Source organism: Eptesicus fuscus, chromosome 10 (assembly GCF_027574615.1).
Source record: "Eptesicus fuscus isolate TK198812 chromosome 10, DD_ASM_mEF_20220401, whole genome shotgun sequence".
Classification (NCBI taxonomy): Eukaryota; Metazoa; Chordata; class Mammalia; order Chiroptera; family Vespertilionidae; genus Eptesicus; species Eptesicus fuscus.
This window is the reverse complement of record NC_072482.1, coordinates 41,414,707-41,439,972: the sequence shown is the minus strand read 5'-3', so window position 1 is coordinate 41,439,972 and position 25,266 is coordinate 41,414,707. Positions and strand designations below refer to the sequence as shown.

The following is a 25,266-nucleotide window of genomic DNA, read 5'->3' as shown; positions in this document are numbered from 1 at the left end:
ATCCCTGTGCTTCTCCTAGGGGTGCAGTACTGCTCTTGACTTACTATTCTGCATGGAAAGAGAGATGCACAGGCTCCAGGTGGACCCATTTTTCTACAGCTCTTACTCCATGTGCTGGAAATCTAATGTGCGTATTTTTCCAGCTACTGAAATGTATTCAAACATTATGTTCAGGACCTGGGGAAATAACCATGTAATGGGTTGAGGGTCACATATAATTGTGAGAGAGATTTAGTTGAAAATTCTTTCCATAACTCATGGCTCTAGGAGTGTAATGGATTGAATACTTACATGTATGTGTGTGTGTTGGGGGAAGAGGTCTTTTCCTCATTGGGGAAAATCCTAGATACTGCATGAGACATAATTTTTGGTATTTTATGAGTGTGAATGAATTAAGGGAAATCTCAAAAGGTCAGGGGGGAAAAAAAGGAAAGGAAAATCTGTGAGGTGTTAGTAAACAAGAAACACACATGAAAGGAGGAATCCCTTCAAAGTCAGGAACCAAATTGTCACTGCTGCTAAGACACCATGCCTTGGCCTGGTGACATGGTGGGGTGGGGAGTTGCTAAACCTAATTTTCCCAGATTAAGTGTCAGAACCTCAAAGGTGGTTTAAATGGTGACAGGTTGGTAGCCTATCCAGACTCATGGCCGAGGGAAATCAAATCCTCTTTGGTAAAACTATCCTTGTTTTAGGATTTAATTTGCATATTAACTTTTTATTATATAGGATAATCCACTTCCTGGTGGGAGGTTTTTAACTGTTTACTCTATCACAGTTTTTTCCACTAAATTATGGATATAAATTAATACTAAAGTAATTTTAATTTCTATGAACATGCCTCTTCATTAAATTTTAAAATGTAGCAAAAATAAACAAACAAACTCATAGACAGTGTGGTGATTACCAGAGGGAAAGGGGGATGGGGGGAGGTAGAAGAAGATAAAGGCCCAGGAATAAATGATGATGGAAGGAGACTTGACTTGGAATGGTGAACACACAATACAAGATACAGATGATGTATTATAGAATTGTACACTTGAAACCTATATAATTTTATCAACCAACGTCACCCCAACAAATTCAATAAAATTAAAAAAAATAAAATTTAGTTACCATTATACTTAGTATTAATTACAGTTGATCAAAACAACACATGTATTTGATCAATATAATTAGATACACAAAGTAAAATTTCAAATGCCTCTCTTATTGAGACAATGCTGCTTGATTTTAATTAGTTCATGTATCTAAGTGTTGCTAGAAAGACATAAGATTTAGTAGTAATTATATTCCTACTTGGTGTTTATAATATGAAAATTCTGAGAAAAATTTTCACACAAATTAGATGGGACTGAAAGGAGTTTTATAGAAAATCACCCACAATGAAGTTCTTTTAACACAACTTGATGATTTTCAAAGACGATAAGATAATCTAAAACCCTCTTTTTAAAATTGCAGTAAAATTTACATAACATTTACTATTTTTAACTATTTTTAAATGTATTCACTGGCATTAAGTATATTCACATTGTTGTGCAACAATTACCACCAACCATCTCCAGAATTTTTCATCTTCCTAAACAAATTTATATTCATTAAACACAAAGTTCCCATTCCTCCCTACTGCCAACTCCTGACAACCACCATAAATTTGACCACCCTAGATACCTCCTATAAGTGGAATCATACAATATTTGTCCTTTTGTAACTGGCTTATTTCACTTAGCATAATGTCTTTAAGCATAATGTCATCTATTTTATAGCATGTGTCAGAATTCCTTTCCTTTTTAAGGCTGAATAATGTTTCATTGTATGTACACCGAGTGGCCAGATTATTATGACCACCCCCATCAGTACTTCGTTGGGCCACCTTTTGCCTTCAATACTGCGGCGATTCTTCTTGGCATTGACTCCACGAGATGTTGAAAGGTGATGCGAGGAATCTGGCACCATGCCTGATGAATAGCACTGTCCAGTTCTGTGAGATTTGATGGTTGTGGAACCAGCTGCCTGATGGCTCTTCTAACTTCGTCCCACAAATGCTCAATTGGATTGAGATCTGGTGATTGTGGGGGCCACCTAAGCAAGGTAAAGTCTCCCTCATGTTCTTGAAACCACTCCTGCACAATACGAGCACTGTGGCATGGCGCATTGTCTTGTTGGAAGAAGCCATCTCCATTGGGATACACCATCCACATGATAGGATAAACTTGATCAGCAACGATACTTAGGTATGTTGTGCTTTTCAGACTTTGTTCCACACGAATTAAAGGGCCCAAATCATGCCAGGAAAACATGCCCCAAACCATAACACTGCCCCCACCAGCTTGAAGGGTTGTACTCATGCATGTGGGGTGCATGCTTTCATGCCGTTTCTGCCAAATTCTCACTCTGTCATCTGCATGATGCAACTGGAAACGTGTTTATCGGACCACATGACATTTTTCCAGTGCTCAACTGTCCAATCCTTGTGTTCCTGTGCGAATTGGAGAAGTTTTATCTTGGTAACTGCAGACAGCAAAGGTGTTCGAACAGGCCTTTGGCTTCCATATCCCATACGATGCAGTGTATGGCTAATTTGCCTACAAATGTCAGGTGGTCATAATAATCTGGCCACTCAGTGTATATGCCACATTTTGTATATTCACTCATCTGTCCATGGTCACTTGGATTGCTTCTACCATTGACTGTTGTAAATAATTGAATTCTTCTTTAATAAGTAAATAATGGGCAGTCATACTATCCAATTGCAACCTTCTGCTTCTTACTTGGTACATATCCAAATGAATTTCCTTTAGTCTCCAGTGGGCAAATTATGAGGTAACAAGCAAACAAAAAAGCGAGTTATAAACATTTTCATATTTCCATTTCCTTCCCTTGTTGAATGTTTGTACATTGTCTGTGGGGAATAAAATTAAATGGTCATGCCTCTAAGGTGCCAGACCATAGGAAACTGCTGACAGCTGAGCATGTCCAAGATTTTTCAAACGAAGGAAGGATTTCACATGGCTGAGAAGTCTCCTGGCCAGCAATGCTTGCTTTTCCAAGTGTCCACATAAGAAATGTCCAAACCCGTGGAGAATTTTTATGAGAGTTTACTTGAGCCAAACTGATGACATATGCCAAGGAACAAGATTTTAAATGCTCCAGAGGATAACGGTTTTACAGTTTCTTTTATGCATTTGAAATTAGGAGGAAACATAAGGAAGATGACATGGAGGTGGGACAAAGTAAGGCGGGAATTGGGTTAAGGGATAGTTAACAAGATTCTGTGCTCTCTTGAGGGTGGTTACAGCTTATTTCAAAGGTGTGTTAACCTAGACGCACAGAAACAGCGAAAAGGCTTACTTAAGGCAAAGATAAATATTTTACCAAAGAAATATGCCTAGAGTGTGACTACCCAGCATGACCTGCCCAGTTAGGAATTTATGATCAGATCACCCTGTGAGGTTACTTTTCATAGAAGCATCCGCACAAGCATCTATGTGCTGACCTCCTCTACTACGGGAATGAATCCTATCCCATCAGCCCTTGGATTTGTTTTCTATTGCTGCATAACAAATTACTATGGATTTACACGCTGAAAACAGCACGTACCATTTATGAGTGCACCGTTCTGTAGATTGGAAGTCTGGGTGAATTCAGCTGGATACCTGTGTTTAAGGTCTCACAAGGCTTAAAATCGAGGTGCTGGCTGGGCTGAGTTGGACGCCTTTGTGGAGGCTCTGGTAAATATTCTGTTTCCAAACTCATTCATACTGTTGACAGACTCTAGTTACTTGGCTGTCAGCAAGGGCTTGCGCCCAAAGGCTGCTGCGTTCCTTTCTCATCGGCTTTCTCCATCTTTAAACCAGAAACTGCACATCAAGTTCTTCTTTAAGTTTCTCTCCCTTTCCCTTGTGCTATTGCTTGGAGAAAGCTCTGATCTTAAAGGCTCACGTGATTACTTTAGGCCCACCTGGATTGTCTTCCCATCTTAAAGTCAGCTCTGCCATACAATATAACATAATCAGGGGAATGATACCTCATCACATTTATAGTTTCTGGAGGTTAGAGCCTTCCATAGCCCACTATCTCAGCTCCCCCCAAAATTCAAATTTCTCCCAAATGCAAAATATGTCCATTTGGTTTCAAGATTCCTGAGGATCTCGTTCTGTTACAGCATCTCCGAGTTGAAGAATCTGCTAAATTGGCAGGCAGCGGGGAGCCATCGGAGGGCTTTGAGCACTGAAGCCATACAATCAGAATTGCTCTTTATAAAGTTTAACCTGTGCAGAAAGAGCATTTCACAAAATCTGACACCGTTTCATGATTTAAAAGAGAGCACTCAACAAACTAGAAATAGAAGGGAACTCCCTCAACCTGATAAGCCCATCTATGAAAAGCCCACAGCAAACGGCATAAATGGTGAGAGTCTGGTGGCTTTCCCCCTAAAATAAAGAACAAAATAAGGATGTCTGTGCTCACCACTCTATTCAGCATTGGACTGGAGGTCTAGAGCAGGCAAGAAGAAATAAAAGGTATCCAGATTGGAAAGGAAGAACTAAAGCTATCTCCATTTTCAGATAACATGATTTTGTATGTATAAAATTCGAAGGAATCAACTAAAATTGTCAGATAAATGAATTCACCAGGGTTGTAGGATACATGATTAATATACAAAATATAATTTTATTTCTGTACTCTAGTGTTGAAAAATTTAAAAAATGAAATGAGGAAACAATTTCATTTACAATAGCATCAAAAGAATTAAATATTTAGGAATAAGATGTAAAAAAGAAGTGTAAAATTTATACTCTGAAAACTAGAAAACACTATTGGAAGAAGTTAAAGAAGACCTAAATAATAGGCAAGACATTCCATATTCATGGGTTGAAAGACATAATATGAAGATTGCAATATTCCTGAAATTAACTCACATATTCCAATGGAATTTCTCAAAATCCCAGCCAGGTTTCCCCACCCCACCCCAGAAATTGACAAACTGATTCTAAAAATTTATATGAAAATGCAAAGGACCCATAATAACCAAAATAATCTTGAAAAATAACAAAATTGGAGGGCACATTTTCTGATTTAAAACTTACCACTTAGCTGCAGTAATCAAGACAGTGTAGTACTGGCATAAAGATGGGCATATAGATCAACAGAGTACAACGGAAAGACCAGAAATAAAACCTTACTTTTATGGTCAACTGATTTTCAACAAGGTACCAAGACAATTCAATGATGAAAGAATAGTATTTTCAACAAATGGTGCTGGGAAAACTGAATATCCACATGCAAAAGAATGAAACTACACCCTTACTTCATATCATACACAAAAATTAACTCAAAATGGATGGAGCATAGAACCGAATGTAAGATGAAAGCTATAAAAATTTTGGAAGAAAACACAGAGGTCATCTTCATGATTTTGGATAGTCAATGATTTCTTAGACATGACATCAAAAGCACATGCAACAAAAGAAAAATCAGATAAATGGAAATGAGTCAACATGAAAAACTCTTGTGAATTCAATAGACAACATAAAGAAATTGAAAACCCAGCCCAGAATATAGGAGAAAATATTTGCAAAGCATATATCTGATAAGGGACTTATATCCAGAACTTATATCCATCACAGCTCAACAATAAAAAGGAAAGAAACCCAATTAAAAATGTGAGAAGAATTTAAGTAGACATTTCTGCAAAGAATATGTACAAATGTTCAATAAAGTACATGAAATTAATCATTAGGGAAATACAAATCAAAACCATGAGATAATGCTTTATACCTGCTAGGATGATTATAATAAAAAGGTAGGTAATAATGTATTGACAGATATGAGCGATTAGGCAAGTCCATAGTGACAGAAATTAGATTAGGGATTTCTGTGAGTAGGCGTGGGGGAAAACGGGAGTACCTGCTAACGGGTGTGAAGTCTTTGTAGGGATGATGAAAATGTTTGTAATTAGATAATGGTGAAAGTTGCCCAAGTCTGTGAATATGCTAAAAACCATGAATGGTACATTTTAAAAGTGTGAGCTTTATGGAGTGTGAATTGTATCTCAACAAAGTTGTTACTAAGATAAAAAGATAGCTTAGCCTGGTATCAGTCTGTGAGTGAATTGGGGTGAATGAAGGAAGTAGAATAGAAAGTTAATAGATTATTGATTAAGTTCAGTGTCAAGTGATACCAATGGGGAGGGGGGAATGCAAGAATCATAACCAAAGGTAGACTTAAAGCTTGTAGCAACCCAATGGAAAAGAAAAGAGTTAATATGCTTTGTTTCAGGGTAACTCAGAGAATGGTCATGCTATGGAGAAGTCGGTGAGAGGCTGGCAGGGATGGAGGGGAGGAGGCAAGATGATGTTGGGTTTGGAGATCCAAGTGGAATGTGAGAGAGTAAGAGCCACTAAATGCTCTCACTTAAAACAACAGGTAACATTTATGTAGAACTTGCTACATGTCAAAACACATGATTAATTGAATTTAACTCTTACAACAACTGTAAGGTAGGGACTACAAATATCTCCATTTTACAAAGGAAGAAACTGAGGCACTGAGAACTTAAATAACTGCCCAAGGTAGAATACGAACTTATGCTCCTAACTTCTATCCCAGTACAGCCTTTCTAGACAACAGACAGTAGTCATTATGTAAATAAAATCAGTCTCCTCAATTCACAATTATTATTCACTAATTGCCTGTTTACAAACCACAAACATGTCATCATTAAGTATTTTAGCCTTGATTTATGTAACTTGATTTTGGAATCTGTCTGAAAATGAAAACAGCCATCTTGAAGGCAACTAAGCTGTTGTCATTGGTGTTTGGCACTTCAGGCAGAGGTGAAGGACACATTTTAGAGGGATTCCTGTATCAGCCAACAGTAGGCCTGATGTCTTCTCATATCCCCTGCGAGAAACTGCCTTCGTTGGTGAAAGAAATTCTGCTCTGTCGGACTCCCTGTGACTTCTCTAATGTATGCAGAGGACTGTGTTTCTGAGAGCTGGAGAGTCTACATCTAGGCATGTTGCAGCCATCTTTCTGGCATAATTCCTAAGATTTAATTTGCTAAAGTAATTGTTTTTCTAATAATAGTGGCTCCCTGTATTCTCCTGATATTTACAATGACTTACCCCTGTCACTCACTCTGAGATAATGTATTTCCTTTACCTCCTGCTTCAAAAGGAGGTTACACTGTCTGGTGTGTTTTCCTGTGAATGAGGAGTTTGGGGAAAGGCAGTCATGCACAGCCTGCTGGCCCTTGGGGGCTGCATAAGAGTGTGCCTTGGGCCTGGACCATTTCCCTACGTGGAGATAATAAGCCCTTCACAGCTTGTGCTGGTCCTATCGCCTTGTCTGGGAATCTCTTCCCTGTTCTGGGTTTGCTGTGTACTTCTTTGTTCTGCTTAACGTGTGTGCACATGGCACCCCACTGCTATTTCTGTTCCTAGTAGGGAGAAAAGGGGGCTCTTCACCTGTAGCACAAGAGGGGTATATGCAGTCCTGTGTCAGCTGTGGGGCAAGGTACACTGGCCCTGTGGGATCCAAGGTCACGATGGAGGCTGACCTTACCCTGTTTCTTCTTGTGTGAGTGAAGTGTTGTTCCATCCAGTTTCTGTGGGAGTTGTGTCTTTCTTGGCAACTCTGACACATGCCAACCAGGCAGTGGGTTGACATCCGGGGATTGCTGTTCCTGGTGGTGGGATCCTCAGTGCAGTGTGATCCTTCCGTGGGGGGGGAAGTGACAGGTGTCACTTGCTTAACAAGAGCCAAAACTCTTACCAGCCGAAGGTGCAAATGACCAGACGCTAAGACTTTTAGGCTAATGGTCAAGCCTATCAATAGTACTGCTTTTAAAATATTGATAAGCAAAAAGAAAAGCCACTTGAAATCCTTCACTAAAATACACACTGATAAAGATTCTGGGGCTTATCTTTCCAGGTTTTTTCTTTCTTTCTTTCTTTGTAAAAAGTACAATTTTTAAAAAGTTGTAGATTTATAGAAAAGTTGCAAGGAAACTATAGAGATTTTCATATGCCCTGTATCAAGTTTTCCTGCTATCGATATCTTGCATTAGTATGGTATATTTGTTATGATTAATGAACCAATATTAATACATTATTACTAACTTAGGAGTCTACTTTATTCCGATTTCCTTAGCTTTTACCTAATGTCCTGTCTCTGTTTCAGGGCCTCAGCCAGGAGGCCACATTATACTTAGCTGGCATGTCTCCTCAGGCTCCTCTTCTGACAGTATCTCATTAATGGTCAGGCATTTTGTGGAATATTTCTTAATGAGGACTCGTGTGATGTTTTCCTGGGATTATGGGTTTTCAGAAAAAAATGACCGTGGGAGTAAAATGCCATTTTGATCCCATCATATACACCTTGCTTATCAATGCTGGTGTTCACCTTGATCGCCTGGGCAGGTCCTGTTTGTGCCACTGTCAAGTGACTCTTTTTTTCTCCCCTTCCCTGTACTCTTTGGAGGAAAATCTCTATGTACAACCCAAACTTATGGAGTGGGGCATATGAATTATTTGGGAGTGTCTGTATGGGAGATTTGTATGTATGTATGTATGTATGTATGTACTGTATTATTTATTTACTTATTTATTTGATTATGAACTCTGGATATGTATTTTGTGCTTTGCATTATTAGCCAATACTACTTGCTTTTCTTTTTTTACTTTTAGAGTGAAAAGTTATAATTTTGCTATTGCATGCCATGCGTTGTGTTCTTTACTGTTTCCTCTGAGTTAATCAAAGGGTGTGAGGACGCCCACCAGGGCACTGCACAAAGTATGAAACACTTCAGGATTTGTGTGTCGTCCTTGCGCAGGGGCCATGCTAATCTTCTCTGTATCATTCTAATTTTAGTATATGTGCTGCCAAAGTGAGCACGCGTTATTTTCTTGCACCCGAAAGTAAGAAAGTACTCAAGTATCCGGCTTGTTTGAGTACTTTCTTACTTTCGGGTGCTGCCAAATGATCTAGGATCATCTTCATGGCTTTGATCCTCATCAGCCATTTCTCCAAGGAGCCCTGGTCCTTTTATTAGGGAACTAGTGACCTGGTGCATGGATTCGTGCACATTGAAAGGAAATTAATGAGAAGGTGGCTGGCGTGGCGGGACTGGGCGAGATGGGCCCTGGATCCAACCTCCCCCGGTCACTCACCGCTGGCCACACCTGGGGTGACGCTGTGGTTCAAAAGGCATCTGTGGAGTGAGCGAAGTTCCTCTAGCAGGTGGGGTCCCTCAGCCTGGCCTATGGGGATTGGGCCAAAACTGGCTCTCCCACATCCCCCGAGTGGTCCGGAGTGCGAGGGGGCACTCTGCAGAGTTGCTGTTGTACAGGGTGTGGAACGCAAATGCAAGTGTGCAGTAAACCAGATTCAGGGCCGACAGTGCCCCAGCAACAACATAACCCACAGCTGAAGGTGGAATCGCGCGGCCCTGCGGAGAATAGGGCTCCCTCTTCTCTGGTTTTGAGGTGCGTCACCCGAGAACTGCTGCTGCCACGTCACTGCAGCTCAGTAGCTCCTGTGTTGAGTGTCTTCCCCCTGGTGGTCAGTGTGTGTCATAGTGACCAGTTGGACAGAGGGAGGGACACTTAGCATATTAGCCTTTTATATATATAGATGGTATTAGAAACCAGATCTGGGTGTTAGATGTGCTCGTTGATACTAGGGTATTGTTGTTTTATGTCCTTTCAGCTAACAGAGCAAGGACATAATGGCTCCGTTTTAGTATCCACATATAGCAGAATCAGAATTGTTTAGAGGCAATCCTATAGGAAACAACTTCATTAACCAGATTACAGTATTCATATGTAGTTTCTTTTGCCTTTAGTCTTCTTGTTTTCACTCATTTCTAAAATTACTTAGTCAACAGCTTCCCCCCACTACTTTAAGTGAAATTGTTTAATACCTTAATGATACAATCAGGTTCTGCATTCCATGTTGGGATCCCCAACACCTCCATTAAAAAATACTTGCATGTGTTGAGGTTTACTTTTGTGCTGTAAAGTCTCATGGATTTTGACAAGTGTGTTGTGCATCCACCATTGCAGTTTCCTATAGAATAGTTTCACTGTCTCAAAACTCCCCTCTGTATCTTCTACCAACACACCTATCCTCCCTCAAAACTCTGCTAACAACTGGTCTTTTTAGGATTCTTTTTCCCAGAATATCATAATTGGAATCATGTAGTATTTTAGCTTGTTCACTTGGCAAGATGTTATCACTTGGCAAGATGCAGTTAAGATGCATTCACAGATGTGTTTGTTTGTTTGTTTGTTTGTTTTTATGGCTTGATGGCTTGTTCCTTTTTATCTGAATAATATCCCACATTTTGTCCCTGAATAATTACACCAAAATCTGTTTATCTATTCATCTTTTAAAGGATAAGTTGATTGCTTTGTTTGCTTGTTAATCCTCACCTGAGAATATTTTTTTCCATTGATTTTCAGAGAGAATGGAAGGAAGGGAGGGAGAGAGAGAGAGGAAAAAGAAAAAGGAGAGAGACAGACAGACAGCCAACGAGAGACACATTGACTGTTTGCCTCCTGCATGCGCCCCGACTGGGGTCGTGGAGCAAACCTGTAACCGAGGTGAGGTACATGCCCTTGACCAGAGTCGAACCTGCGACCCTTTGGTGCCTTGGCTGGTGCTCTAATGACTAAGCAATACCAGCCAGGGCAGTTGGTTGCTTTTAATTTTTTACTTTAAAGCAGCTATAAACATTCACATGCAGGTTTTTGTGTTGATGTGAATTTTTAATTTTTTTTTTTTTACTATGTACCTAGGAGTGCAAAACACTGCCAAACTCTTCAAAACGGTCATACTGTTTTGCATTTCCACCAGCAATGAATGAGAGTTCTTGCTGTTCCACATTCTCAACAGCAATTGGGATGGTTAGATTTTGTACTTTAGCCATTATAACAGCTGAATAGTAATATCTCATTGTTGTTTTAATTTGCAATTTCTTTAAGACAACTAATGTTGAGCATCTTTACACATGTTTATTTGCCATTTACATATCTTGTTTGGTGAGGTGTCTGTTCAGATTTTTTTGCCTTTTTTTTGATTGGGTGTTTGTTTTTTTATTGTTAAATTTAAAAAGAGATTTGCAAGTCTTTAATTGGATATGTGTTTTGCAAATATTTTCTTCCTCTCTGTGCTTTGTCTTTTGATTTTCTTAACAGTGCCTTTGGACAGAGGAGAATTTTTAAATTTTAATTAAGTCAACCTTTTTTCTTCTAGGAATCATGATTTTGGTGTTGTATCTAAAAAGTAATCTAAGGCCTCATAGATTTTCTCTTCTGTTTTATGTCTATATATTCTATCAACATGAAATTATACTGTATATACAGTAATTACACCAAGCTTTGTTTATCTATTCATCTTTTAAATTATAATTAATAGTATCTATGAACTTTTTCATGTTGTTAAATATTCTTGTAGGGCATCCTTGTATTAACTGTTAAGTATTCTTTTATATAGATATATAATTTGTGCACCAGTGGGGTCCCTCAGCCTGGCCTGTGGGATCGGGCCGAAATCAGCTCTCCGACATCCCCTGAGGGGTCCCGGATTGTGAGAGGGCACAGGCCAGGCTGAGGGACCCCACCAGTGCATGATCGGGGCCGGGGAAGGATGCGGGAGGTTGGCCAGCTGGAGAGGGACTGCGGGAGGGTTCCAGGGTGTGTCTGGCCCATCTCGCTCTGTCCCAATTGACCAGACCCTAGGAGCAAGCTAACCTATCGGTTGGAGTGTCTGCCCCTTGGTGGTCAGTGCATGTCATAGCAACTGGTCAACTGTTCGACTGTCTGCCCCCTAGTAGTCAGTGCATGTCATAGGGAGCGGTTGAGCGGCCTTAGCTTATCATTAGCATATTACACTTTGATTGGTTGAATGGACAACCAGACACTTAGCATATTAGGCTTTTATTATATAGGATACCAGTAAGCATTAAATGAACCCTCTAATGTTGAATAATATATTTTTAGATTTACTGAATCATTATAATGTACATATTTCTGAGAAGTTGTTTTAGGTTTAAACTTGTTGGACTAAATAAGGGATGCTGAAGAAAAGTCTTTATCCTTTCTTATCTCCTTTTACCTTCCTTCCACAAATATTTAATGAATCTCGAGAAACCAAGATGGCGGCATAGGTTAAACACCTAACCTACAGCTGGGCACAAATATTTAATGAATCTATGCTATATGTGAGGTCATCAGAGGTTCCCTCCATTAGTCTCTGGGCATGCTTCAGTGAACTGGAGTCACTGCTCTTAAGGAGGATACATTCTAGTGGAAGAGTCATAAAAAAACCAAATAATATTATTTCTGATAGTAATCATTATAATTAAGGCTGTAAAGGAGATAAAAGGGTAGTGATAGACCAGGTGTCCTGAGACTCAAAATAGGGAAGAGAATAATACATTACAAACTGATAGATTGGCCCTATCCAGTTTTGCTCAGTAGTTAGAGCATCGGCCTGTGGCCTGAAAGGTCCCAGGTTTAATTCCGGTCAAGGGCATGTACCTTGGTTGCCGGCTGGATCGCTCATGTGGGAGGCAACCAATTGATGTGTCTCTCTCACATTGATGTTTCTCTCTCTGTCTCTCCCCTTCCCTTCCATTTTCTCTAAAAAATGAATGGAAAAAATATCCTAGGGTGAGGATTAACAAAACAAAAAAACCTGATAGATTGGAAGAGGATGGTGTTAGGGAAATAAAAATCTTGCTGACATATCTGAACTGCCAAAGTGGGAGTAAAGAAAGGGAGGACCAGAAGGTTTGAGAGAGTAGGGAGGATGAATTCAAAAGAGGTGCAGTTTTAAGTGATGATGATGTCCCCAGTGTGATCAGAGGAAGGAGTGGGTGGTATGACAAAGGCCACCATCTATGGGACTCTGAGGAGCGAGCCATAGGCGAGGGCTGTGAATTGTCATCCACATGAAGTCACACAGGATGGACAGGATGGTGGGTGTACTTGGAGTGTTGAGGAAGAATTTGAGCCAGGTCACTTAACCATTCAGAATGTGACTGGAGATCAAAATTGACAGAGATAAGGAAGAGTTACTAGTAAAATGGTACAGCCAAAATTCAGGGTCCTAGGCTGAGCAGGGCTTTCTACACAGTAGGAAAAAGTAATAGTCTGGAAGTGGCATGGCTGATTAAAAAAAATGCTGACCCCACTTCCTAACCCCTAGCCATAGATGAAGAAAATGAACCAGAACAATCTCCTGAAGCCTGATAATCTTCAGGACCAACGATCTTAGGGCAGACATTTTTTAGCTAGCACAAAAAGAGGAAGGGAGCACTCTGTGAATAAAGAATGGAGGAGAGCTGGTTTCAGTGGAAACATTTGGGAAGGAGGAAAGCATTGAAACTGGGGGGGAGGGAGAGGAAGGGGAAGGGAAGCACAGAGAAATACTGGGACATGAGTGCAGAACACAGAAGATAAGAGTTGCTTTTGTTTTGGGTCAGGGCCAAGGAAAACAACAGGCCTCAAGTTTTTAACAGAAGTCTGGGGTGAAGTGCCTCGGTGTCAGTGCAATTTTAGGCTCAAGATGAAGCTCAAGGCTGTTTATCCTGATGTGGCAGAGCCCATGTCAGGTCGTGGTAGTCACTTCTGGGAGCAGTTGGAAAGCAAGCTTTACCAAGGTGGTATAAACAAAACTGTAGGCAGTTACCAATATTTGGAGGAGAACACCCTCAAGCACGTCAGAAATAGTCAAATAATTGATTAATTAGTTACAGCTCATTCAGATTTAAAGAGATTCCCTTAAAAAGACTGTGTCTAAATATAGTGCCTTGCTCTACTTCCTGGTAGTGTGTACCTGCAAATAAGGAAACTATATGTTTTTAAGTATGCTTGTTATGGATTGAATGCTTGTGTTCCCACCACTACCACTACCCCCACCCCCAATTCATATGTGATAGTAGTAAGAGGCCTTTGGGAGGTGATTAGGTGGTGAAGATGAAGCCCTTATGAATGGGATTAGTACTTTTATAAAAGAGACTCCACAGAGCTCGCTCACTCTGTCCAGCCTATGAGAACACAGCGAGCAGAAGACTGTCTATGCCTCAGGAGGTGGGGTCTCACCAGACACCAAATCTGCTGCTGCCTTGACCTTGGACTTCACAACCTACAAAACTGAGAGAAATAAATGTTGTTTAAACCACCCAGTCTATAACAGTTTTGACATGGTAACCGAAAGGACCTAAGGCAATGCTTAATCATTAAAAAATGACCCTGACACCTTCTCCTAATAGCATGTACCTGCTGCTCCCTTCCTCCAAGAGCTATTTTCCTTAGCGTGGCCCTAAAAAGAAGCAGCTTTTATCTTCTGTGCCCCAGTATTGCTTTGTGCTTCCTCCCGCCTTCTCCAATGGCCCTGGCAACATAGGAGGAGGATCTGGGCCTGAAGATGGCTCATCTCATTTCCACAGGGAGTGACAGTGTCACTGCCCAAGGGAAAGACAGGTCATCACTTCCCTGTTATGGAATTGGCAGGTATTTTGTTTTCTTTTTTTAACCAGCAGAAGGTTTATTTGTGTGTGTGTTTGTTTGTTTTACCTATAAAAGTCTCTTCATCACATAGCAATGATAGATATTAACCATTTTCCTAGTGCCTAGAATCATCTTTTGGGCTCACTAAATGCTACTCTAGTGTTAGGGAAGTAATAACTGCCAAATGGATTTGCCCCATGAAGTGGAAATCATTTTGGACTGGAAAGAGCCTGAATCTAAATGCATAGTTGTTGTTATGAGGTTACCATGTGAGGAAAAGTTACATCAAAAATTTATGTTTTGTGAAGCTCTTTGTCTTAAAAAAGAATGTAACACTAAATATAGTTAAAACATGTATAAATAAAACATAAAATAATAATTAAGAATATATTAAAAATTGCCCTAACCAGTTTGGCTCAGTGGATAGAGCATTGGCCTGTGGACTGAAAGGTCCCACGTTCGATTCCGGTCAAGGGCAAGTACCTTGGTTGCAGGCACATCCCCAGTAGGGGGGTGTGTAGGAGGCAGCCGATTGTTGTTTCTCTCTCATCAATGTTTCTAACTCTTTATCCTTCTCCCTTCCTCTCTGTAAAAAATTAATAAAATATATATTTTTAAAAAGAATATATTAAAAATTAAGTTAAATCTGTTTAAAAATAAATAATGGTTATAAAATGTATAATTAAAATATAGTCAGAATTATTAAGGGATCAGTTATATGTAGTCATAATAATATTTTTAAAGAAAATTTAGGAAGAGCATATTATAGCATCTACATACTCTGGTGATGGCTGGGGATTAGGGGTAGTGGCAGAAGGTGTAAATCTCTTCTGGTTGAAATTGCCTCCCCGGATGATACTTTCCGTGTGCCCCCACTAACCACTCCCTACCTGCATTGCCTCAGGAATACTTCAGGAGCCTCTCTGTTTAGCCATATCAAGTGGGCTACAGTATCTCTTCATACTAGTGTGTCTTTGGTCACACACAGTCTGATCGCCTTGGGGATCTGAGACAGTTTTAAGAATTTGGCTCTAACCTGCTGACCATCATGTGGTGTTTTTGCAGATTTGATCTTTTAGTGCATCCAGAGAATTATGAGTTCCCAGGGATGTTGTAAGATTCTCCCTTTGATTTTGTGAATCACTTGACTAAACAATGTTAAGCAGGTTCCTTTACTACTAGACTTTTAAGGGTCTTTAATGTGCTATTGTCAATTGGGGGAAAAAAAAGAAGATGATTTAGTATTCACCGTGTCACAGATTTATTATTAACATTCTTCTCTCACATAATTCTTATTATTAACTTGGAGGACAGTACTGTTCCAGAAAGTATAGTTTGAGAAATATTGTTTTACAGAAATTAAAAACCCTTACCTTGACCTTTTGAATTAAAAAAAAAATTCTATCAATCTCTGGCAGAGCTGAGCTATCATATGTAGATGAGATTCCAACTTCATTAACGTGATTTTATTAGTCAAATTACCTCTCTGAGCCAATGGGGTGTTGGAGACCGGGTGTAAGCTGACAGAGTCCTTGCACCTGAAGGGACCGACAAGAATTAGTCCCTTCCCACGCAGTGTCCCCTGACTTGTTTTATCTAACTTGTTTTGATGGCACATTCCTATTGTCAGCAGATGAGTAGAATAAGAGACCTTTCATAGCTTATCAAAAGTCTGTAAATATTTACTGAGAACTTGGTCTCCTGACTTCTCTTAGAGATTAAGAAGAACGGAGAGTGCATTCCTCTTTGTTGACCTCCTATTCTGTATTTGTGTATAAAAGGCATTGGTAGTCAATAAAAGTTGCTACAGTCTCTTGAGGCTACAGACTCTCGAAGACTCGTAGACCTCCCGACCCCGCTGTCCTGTCTTTCTTTCTCTTCTCAATTCCCACCTCCCTACCTCAGCCCGGTTCAACCTGTCAGGCTGGCCCTGACAATGGGGACAGTCTGTCACCTCCTGTTTTAAATTTCCAAATGATCCCCTTGGGAATTAGCATTTAGTTCACTATAAGAAAAACAAATTATCCTCAATGGAAGAATTCCAACTATGTTGTTATATAGTCATGGTTACATAGTTTTCTTATTTTTATTAATTTTGTTTTAAAATGACTAAAATAAAAGCAGGACACTATCTAGATCTTACAGTCGAGTTTTAAAAATGAATTTTATTATAATTTGATATAGTATAATAGTCATTTTTCAGGAGGAGAGTTGTCTGTATCGGATTTTTCTTCTAATCAAATATAGGAACAAGCAGCCAAGACCAATGTCCCTCCTGCCAACAAGGGGTCTTTGAAGGCCATGTTCTCAGATGGGGGCCAGAAATGCAGCTTGAACTTTCTGGTGCTTTAAAGTTCACGTGGGACTGAGAGATAGCTGGGATTGTGGGTTTCTAGCTGACAGAATCTTATGGACTCTGGGTATTTGTGGTTGGGACACAGTTGTTTCCAAGGTATATGGATAATGCAATATATGTACTAGAGGCCCGATGCACGAAATTCGTGCAAGGGACTCAGCCCTCACAGCCCCGGCTTTGTCCAGAAGGTCATTCAGCTGTCCGATCTAATTAGCATATTACGCTTTTATTATTATAGATTTTAAAAGGGCAAAAAATGAGCATGTGTTTTCTGACTGTTGCTTGAGATATAAGCACTGCTTCAGTGTGTACTTTTGAGGTGTAGTTGGAACCCTCAACTGTGGGTCTTCAGACCTTGTTACCAGTAGTATCTAGCAAAGGATTACCTCATCACATATACACAAAGCAATACAGCACAGCCTTTTGCATGATCTCTGTGAAAAAAACAGATTACACATGTGCTATTTAATGTAAATATTTTCAAAGTACTCATCAGAACAAAACATTTTTTGCTTTCATTAATGATACTGGGTAATTAACTATTAATTAGTATGGGCTAGGTTTGCAGTGTTAATGAACAACTCCAAAATCTCAATGGCCTACAGCTCAAATATTTATTTTTCATCCACACTACATTAACATACATACAAATCCATCATGGGTAAGCTATAACTCTGCTCCCTATAATCTTGGTGCAGTAGCCTCTATCTGGATTATTGCCAGTTTTGTGACAGAGGGAAAAGAAACAGCAAACTATGTGCTGGCTCTTAAAGCTTCTGTGATAGGTGTCACTTTAACATTTTTTAATGGCCAAGAACAAATCACAAGTCCAAACCTGACATCAGTGGTGTGGAAAGTACAGCCCTTCTCCAGAGAGAAGCAGTGAGAATTTTTGAACAAGAATGCAGTCTACCACAGGGCTCCTGAGATTATTTTAGAGGGATGTGGGTTGTAAAGGGCCGAGGGAAAGACTCAAGAACTCATGGCTAGTCTAGAAGCCTTCTGGGGACCAACACTCAGTGTAGAGGCTCTTGAGTTGGACAGGTCAGTACTTCACTCCTCCAACACATGACACTCCTGGCAATGCTGCAGAGTGTCCTAGCTCCCTGAGATAGGTTCAGAAGTATTTTGGTTAGGTACAGACAGACATGCAGCATGGTCTTTGCTTTAGAGGTTTTCTGGACATCTAAGACAACTATGCAGTCTGGAGAGGATTGAAGGCAAGCCACCTTCTTTCCAGCATGGTGTCAGCCTTTTGCCATGGTTACTCCTCTGACCCACGTATCCACTAATAAATCCAGGGTGTACATGGTGATAAATACCTAAAATCTGTATAGCTCTTTCTGAAGAGCTAAAGGAGCCCTCCTAGAAATAAAAGCTTTATGGACATCCCAGAATTCCTGAGCTCATGAGGAAAGGAAAAGGTAGGCTGAGCGAACAAGACTCTGCCATCCAGGACCATTCTTTTATCCAGAGTAACTCCATTTCTACTCGTTTACAGAATTGGGGACCCCCATAAGATTGAGTTTGTATTTAGGGATACCCTGGAAGGAGTTTGAAACCACAACTTTATAGAGGATGAAGGCAGGTGACAGCAACCTTCTCTCTCTGTCCTCACATGGCCTTCCTCTCCACGTATTCATCCCCAGGGTCTCTCTGTGTGTCAAAATCTCTTTTTATAAAGACATCAGTCATATTGGATTAGAGCCCACTCCAACAACCCCATTTTAACTTAATCACCTCTTTAAAGGCTCTATTTCTAAACACAGTCACTGTCTGAGGTACTAGAACTTCAACATATAAATTTGAGGAGGGACAAAATTCAGCTCATAACAGTCATCAAAGTCAGGAAATTAACATGAATAAAGTACCGCTATCTACTCATCAGGTCTCAAATGACCCAATAATGTTCTTTACGTATAACAAAAGAATCCAGTTCAGAATCATGGGCTGCATTTAGTCTCATTCTGTCTGGAACACTTCCTCAGTTTTTCCTTGACTCTCCTGGCCTTGATACTTGTGAAGTTACAGGTCATTATTTTTTGTAGAATGTCCCTAAATTTGGGTTGTCTAGTATTTCCTCATGATTTGATTCAGATTATACATCTTTAGTATGAATATCAAGAACTGTTACTGGCATCTTCTCATTGCATCCTATTAAGTGGTACCCATGCTGATTTGTCCTATCGTTGATGATGCTCTCTTTTGCCCCTTGATTTAAGGCCTTAAATCAAGAGTGCCCCACAGTCTTATTCTTGTTTCTTTTGAAATTACCAAATATTTTTGGGGGATATATTGAGGTGATCATGTCATAAGTTACATAACTGTCTAGTCACTATGTTGTATACTTGAAACTAACATAATATGTATGCCAACTATAATTAATAATTAAAAAATATTTTTTTCAAAAATCTGACTTCTTGGTCCTTTTAAAATGTCTTATTCATTCTGTCATATTCACTTTTCTGGCCCAACATAGTCTAGGCTCATCTTATATTTTCCCTGTCCCAACCCTGAAATTAACCGTTTTACCAGTGGGCCCTGGTTCCTTTCAGTGAGGAATGGCATTCAGATCTAGTTTGACGACACTATGTCTAAATCCATCTGTCTTAATGATATCCTGTAACAGTATAAATACCATCCTCTATTCATCCTTCTATTTCTGATCTGAACATATTAACACTAACCTTTTCTGTGTAGTTGTTCATTTTAGTATTTTATGGGAGAATATATATAGTAATGTGTACAAAGGAACGAACACAATCAGATATCTACATAGACATTAGCATAGATAAGTCCTAGTTTTAGAATTTACTTCTGGGAAAAAATGAATCTCATTTATTTCCAACAGGGCCAATTAGATAAGAAATCCAATTAATTTCCCAAATCCTGCTCTCATGTATCAAATCAATACATCAGAGATGTTGCCTTGTTACTATCAGAATTCACTGCTTGGATTTGATAGGAGAGCCAAATGTCTAGCAGGCTTGTATGGCCACTCCTAAAATGAAAGTGTAAAATGTAATCTATATTTAGAATTCAATTTGAAAACATCGGCTTAAAGTGCCTCTTTCCACACAAGCACAATTGCATCTAAGTTAGAAAACACTTGATTCCGAAGAGATGCCTCTTTTTGTTTATTTACCACATCTTACTGAGAAAATATTTCTGATTTACAAAATTCTATTTGTCTTTGAGGTAGTGGAAAATAGCTTGATTATTTCTATTCTTAATTTGGAAACTGTTCTGTTTATTTTTCTTCATTGTACTTCTCACTTCCCTTTGTCCTTCTCTTTCCTTGCCTGGCTCAGTTTTGTTAGTTCATATCCTCTCTGGATATAGTCAAAGGCATCAGCAGTGGAAACATATGACCGCTAGGAAATCTACCTTCATTTTTAAAACTAAATAGCTTGACAGCCTTTTTTGTTGTTGTTGTTAATCCTTACACCAGGATATTTTTTCATTGATTTTTTAGAGAGAGTGGAATGGAAGGGGAGAGACAGAGAGAGAGAAACATCAATGTGAGAGGAACACATCAATTGGTTGCCTCCCACATGAACTCCTAGCCCAACCAGGGCTGGGGATCGAGCCTGCAACCGAGGTACATGCCCTTGACTGGAATCAAACCTGGGACCCTTCAACCCACAGGCCAGTGCTCTCTCCACTGAGCCAAACCTGCTAGGGCTTGACAGCTTTTTAATGTACACTCTTGTCAGAGATGGCACGGGACATTTAAGGTTTGTTCCTGATTTCTGGCATTTAACTCTGTTGAACAGTATGGGAGATGAAATTCAAGAACTTCAGATTGGTAAGAAGACATATTAATTTTGTTACACTACTTGTCTTTTAAAGTTTTTCTTTTGGGAGCTGTGACCATGACCTCCTAGAAATGGTGTTGTTGTTTTTTTTAGAAGTATAAAATGTGTGTTTAGTCCATGTGAAAAATGACCTACTTTTGGACAATTGGACAGTTAGAGAAAACCTAGCAGGTGTATTATCTACAAACGTGACCTTGAAATTTTAATATTTATGAACAGGTCTCTCACAGTTTATGATAAATGATGTTTTATATGAACTAATTAAAAATAAGCAGGATTTAAAATAACTTTTCACTTTTGCACTTCTTTGGATTCTGACTCATGAATCATCTTTCTCTCATACAGTGTTTGAAACACTTCAATGTGAATGCTGTAGTTGATATCCAGTGTTAGACTGGTTCTTTTACATTGCCTAGGGATGTGTTAAAATATATTCTGTGACACATACACAGTTTAGGTCAATGGAAATTTAAAAATCGAAATACACAATAGAAAGTATAATCAGCAAATCAGAATTTACTTCCTCTTATTTTTCAACCTCCTTTATATTTTAAAATATAAAACAGCTCCTTAGGTTAACAGGCATTTACAAGCTAATGCATATTTGATATTAGAGTTATACATACACATTATCATGCATTACGATCCTTTTTTTATCTTTACAAAGAAAGCGTTTAGTCTTCATCTGTTCAGGCTGTTATAACAATCCCACTGATGAGCTTATAAACAACAGAAATTTATTTCTCACGGTTCTGGAGGCTGTGAAGTTCAAGATCAAGGCATCGGTAGATTCAGTGTCTGGCGAGGGCCCATGTCCTCTTTCATAAGGGCCATCTTCCCATTGTGTCCTCATACGATGGAAGAGGCGAGGGAATTCTCAGGAATCTCATTTATCAGGGCATTAATCTTATTCACGGCTCCACTCTCACGACCTAGTCACCTCCCAAAGGCCTGACCTAAACACCATGATCACATTGGTGATTAAGTATTAACATGAATTCGGGGGGCTGGGGGGGGGGGGGACAGGGCACATTCAATTTATAGCACTTTTTATTTAAACATTTATTCATTTAAATAGATTTAATTGATTTTTTCACAGAGAGGAAGGGAGAAGGATAGAGAGTTAGAAACATTGATGAGAGAGAAACATCCATCAGCCGCCTCCTACACACCTCCTACTGGGGGTGTGACCACAACCAAGGTGCATGCCCTTGACCGGAATCGAACCTGGGACCTTTCAGTCCACAGGCCGACGCTCTATCCACTGAGCCAAACTGGTTAGGGCTATTTTATTTTTTTATAAACATTTAATACAGTCACCTCTTCACAGAAAGCTGAATAATAATGACTATAGTTCAATTATGGCTGCCATTTATTGAAAATCTACTACATACTTGGCTTTTTCATATATATCTCATTTAATTCTCATGGTAACTCTAAGAGATAAATAATATTATCTTTCTTTTACAGCTGAGTAAACTAAGGCTCATTGAGCCTAAAATAACTCTCTCATGTTCCTATAGATAGAAAATGAAGGGGTGGTAAAGAAACCCAAGTCCCACTAATTAAAAAATCCGTAAAACCCCTTTTTATTACACCACATAGCACTGAACAAGTTACAATGCAATTTGACATATAGTTCTCTCTTAGAATTGCTCTCACTACATATATATACAGAAACATGAATCCTGATTCTTCTGTTTATGCTTTCACTTTTCTGTACACTCAGTAAAAATTATGTAGAATTATATTCACTGGACATAACAGGCCCTCAATAAATATTTATTGATTGAGTGAAGAATTGATTCCAGAGCAATATCATTTTCGTGCCTTTAAAGTACAATAGCGCCTTAATGAACACTGACCTGTGGAGTGCTGTGTGTCGGTGGAGACTTTGGACAGCGATGTTTCCTGATCTCTACAGCAGCAAGTCCAAAAGTAAGACATCATTCCTCAAACAACCCTCCCTGCGGAGGAGCTCTTTGGCCACACTGGCAGTGTACAAATAGAATAACGACTTAGCCAATCATTTCCTTGAATGTGTAGGGATCTGAATACAGATCATGTTTGTGCCAACCTCGGTATATTTTACATCTGAACGGTGAACACAGTGACAGTTGCTACAAATGGCTCAACCTCCTTTTGAAAGGCATCTCACCAAGGTCAAAGAATTAAGAAGCTAACTTTTTGTTCCTTTGATTACTGTCATGACAGTTGGAGATAAATAAGATTTGGACTGTGCAAAGTTTCAAAGCAGTAGCTGGATACTACCTGTTCTAATATATTTTCTATCTATGAAATGCTGTAAGGACTATTAATCTAACAAAACACCAGTCTAACTACTTTGTAATTTGGAAACACTGCCAATGTAGCAATTATATTCTTTATTCCTCATTGGAATTGCTTTTATGGTTTTTGTAAAATTTTCTAATTTCCCCCCAAATAGGTGTGCTTGTTAAAGGAATTCTTTGGCATTGTGGGACTTGTGCTTCAAGTGGATGCATATTATTAAAACACAACCTCGTTTATCCTCACAGATTGGAACCAAAAGGCCAGGTGCTCACCACAGCCTTTGAAAGACCACAAGTGATTGAGGATGAAGATTGCTCTCCTGGCACTTTGGAGCCCAGAAAATTGCTCTCTTTCTCTCAGTTTGTAGCTCTGTCCTCTTCTCAAGGTATCACTGAAGGCTGGCAGGAAGCAAGTTTGAAACAGGACTAACGCTTTCCATTTCCAGTGGTGACGGAGGCTCCTAGAGGTAAAAGCAGCCCTTGAGAGCCCATTTCATCATGTAACAAGATTCTGCAGCTCAACCTGCTGGAATCTCGGTTGCCTTTGGAAACTCAGCTCATTACCTAGAGATGTGAGAAGCTGATTGACCTCTCCTGATTCTACAGCTAATAGAACTGTCAGCTCTCCTGTCACTTGGCCATCACCAGCCCTCAGATATAATAAAGGCCTTGAAGGTAAGTCAGCAAGTGGAACATCCCACGGGCATAACCTTCTCAAAAATGAGGCTGCTTGTTGGACTAAATAATCTATTTCAAACGTCTGAATTCACAGCAAAGAAGAGTGAACATGATACAGCCTTGTTTTTTAATCAGGATAATTTTCCATCTCAGCATGTTCATATCTCTTCAATCTATGAATGTCTCTGGTGTAGCAATGTACAGTTGAACCTGGCAAAGTCTGGGTGACCTTGGAAACCACATGTTCCAGATGCATCAAAACAAGATACAAACAACCTGCATTCCTGGGTTTCTGCTTAGAAGATAATGCCACTTGAGAGCTACCTGACCCAATTAGACTTCGAATAAGTGAAAATAAACTTCTATGTCATTGACCTGTTGGGATTTCAGGGTTTGTTGTTATCACAACACTGACTATCCCAGTGGTTTTGAAAGTCTGGTTTATAGACGAGCAGTATCAGCCCCTGGGAACTTGTTAAAAATGTACATTCTTGAGCTCACCTGAGATTTTCTAAATCAGAAACTCTGAGAACAGGATACAGCCACCTGTGATCCAACCTTCCAGGTGATTCTGATGCACACTAAAATTGGAAAAGCATGAGTCTAAACTATCTCAAGGATCTCTCAGTCTAATAGACAGATGCTTTTATATTCTAACTTATTCTAAATTTTCTCAAGACCCTCTTGCCTTAATTGAACCCAGGCTTTTCCCCAAGGACAGGGCATTTCTTGTAGCCATATCAAGGTGGTGCTATTTACTTAAAAAAACAAAACAACAACAACAAAACATTCTGGGCTCATTTATTTTTTATTTTATTTTAAATTTTTATTTATTGATTGTTGAACATATTACAGATGCCCCCCCTTTGCTCCCCCATTGACCCCCTTCATCCCGCTCCTGCCCCCTCCCCAGGCCTTCACCCCACTATTGTCTGTGTCCATTGGTTATGCATTTATGCATATAAGTTCTTTGGTTAATCTCTCCCCCCCCCCGCCCCTCTCCTCTGAAATACGTTAATCTGTTGCATGCTTCAATGTCTTTGGGGTTTTTTTGTTCTTCACTTTATTTTGTTCATTAGATTCCACATATAAGTGAGAAAAATATGGAAAGCTTCACGAATTTGCATGTCATCTTTGTGCAGGGGCCGTTCTGTGTATCATTCCAATTTTAGCATATGTGCTACTAAAGTGAGCACTCTTTACTCTTTTACCACTCACATTCTGTGCCTTGTGGTTAAATATAGAACAGGGGTTCACTTTGCTTCTTCCAACGTAGTACTCTCTTACTTTTCTATAAAAGTCTTTTCCTTTGAAGCCTATGCCATTCAGCTCCATCACTCATCTTTCCCCTTCCTGGCTCCAATCCCTGCCATATCTTTCATTTGTTGATGATTTTGGCACCTAGATCAAAGTCTTCACCCTTACCAAAATAATTTAGATAATTTCTACGTATATTTACAGTTGCTGAAGTCTCTCCTAGGTAAAATAAATTCTTGAACCTCATATACAGTAGGTCCTCAGGTTATGTTGGAGATCCATTCTTATGGCGCGATGTAATGCGATTTTCGCCGTAAGTCGGAACCCACCTACATAAGCACCTA

At 39.5% G+C, this 25,266-nt stretch overlaps 1 non-coding gene and 1 pseudogene across 1 annotated transcript; both read right to left on the bottom strand.

The window, feature by feature from the left end:
* Positions 1 to 8,795: 8,795 nt before the first annotated feature.
* LOC114231236 (U6 spliceosomal RNA) lies at positions 8,796 to 8,901 on the bottom strand. Its single transcript, XR_003617200.2, has one exon. It is a non-coding gene; the product is annotated as a U6 spliceosomal RNA (small nuclear RNA).
* A 15,861-nt stretch (positions 8,902 to 24,762) lies between these two features.
* On the bottom strand, positions 24,763 to 24,861 carry LOC114231250 (U6 spliceosomal RNA; annotated as a pseudogene).
* Positions 24,862 to 25,266: the final 405 nt, after the last annotated feature.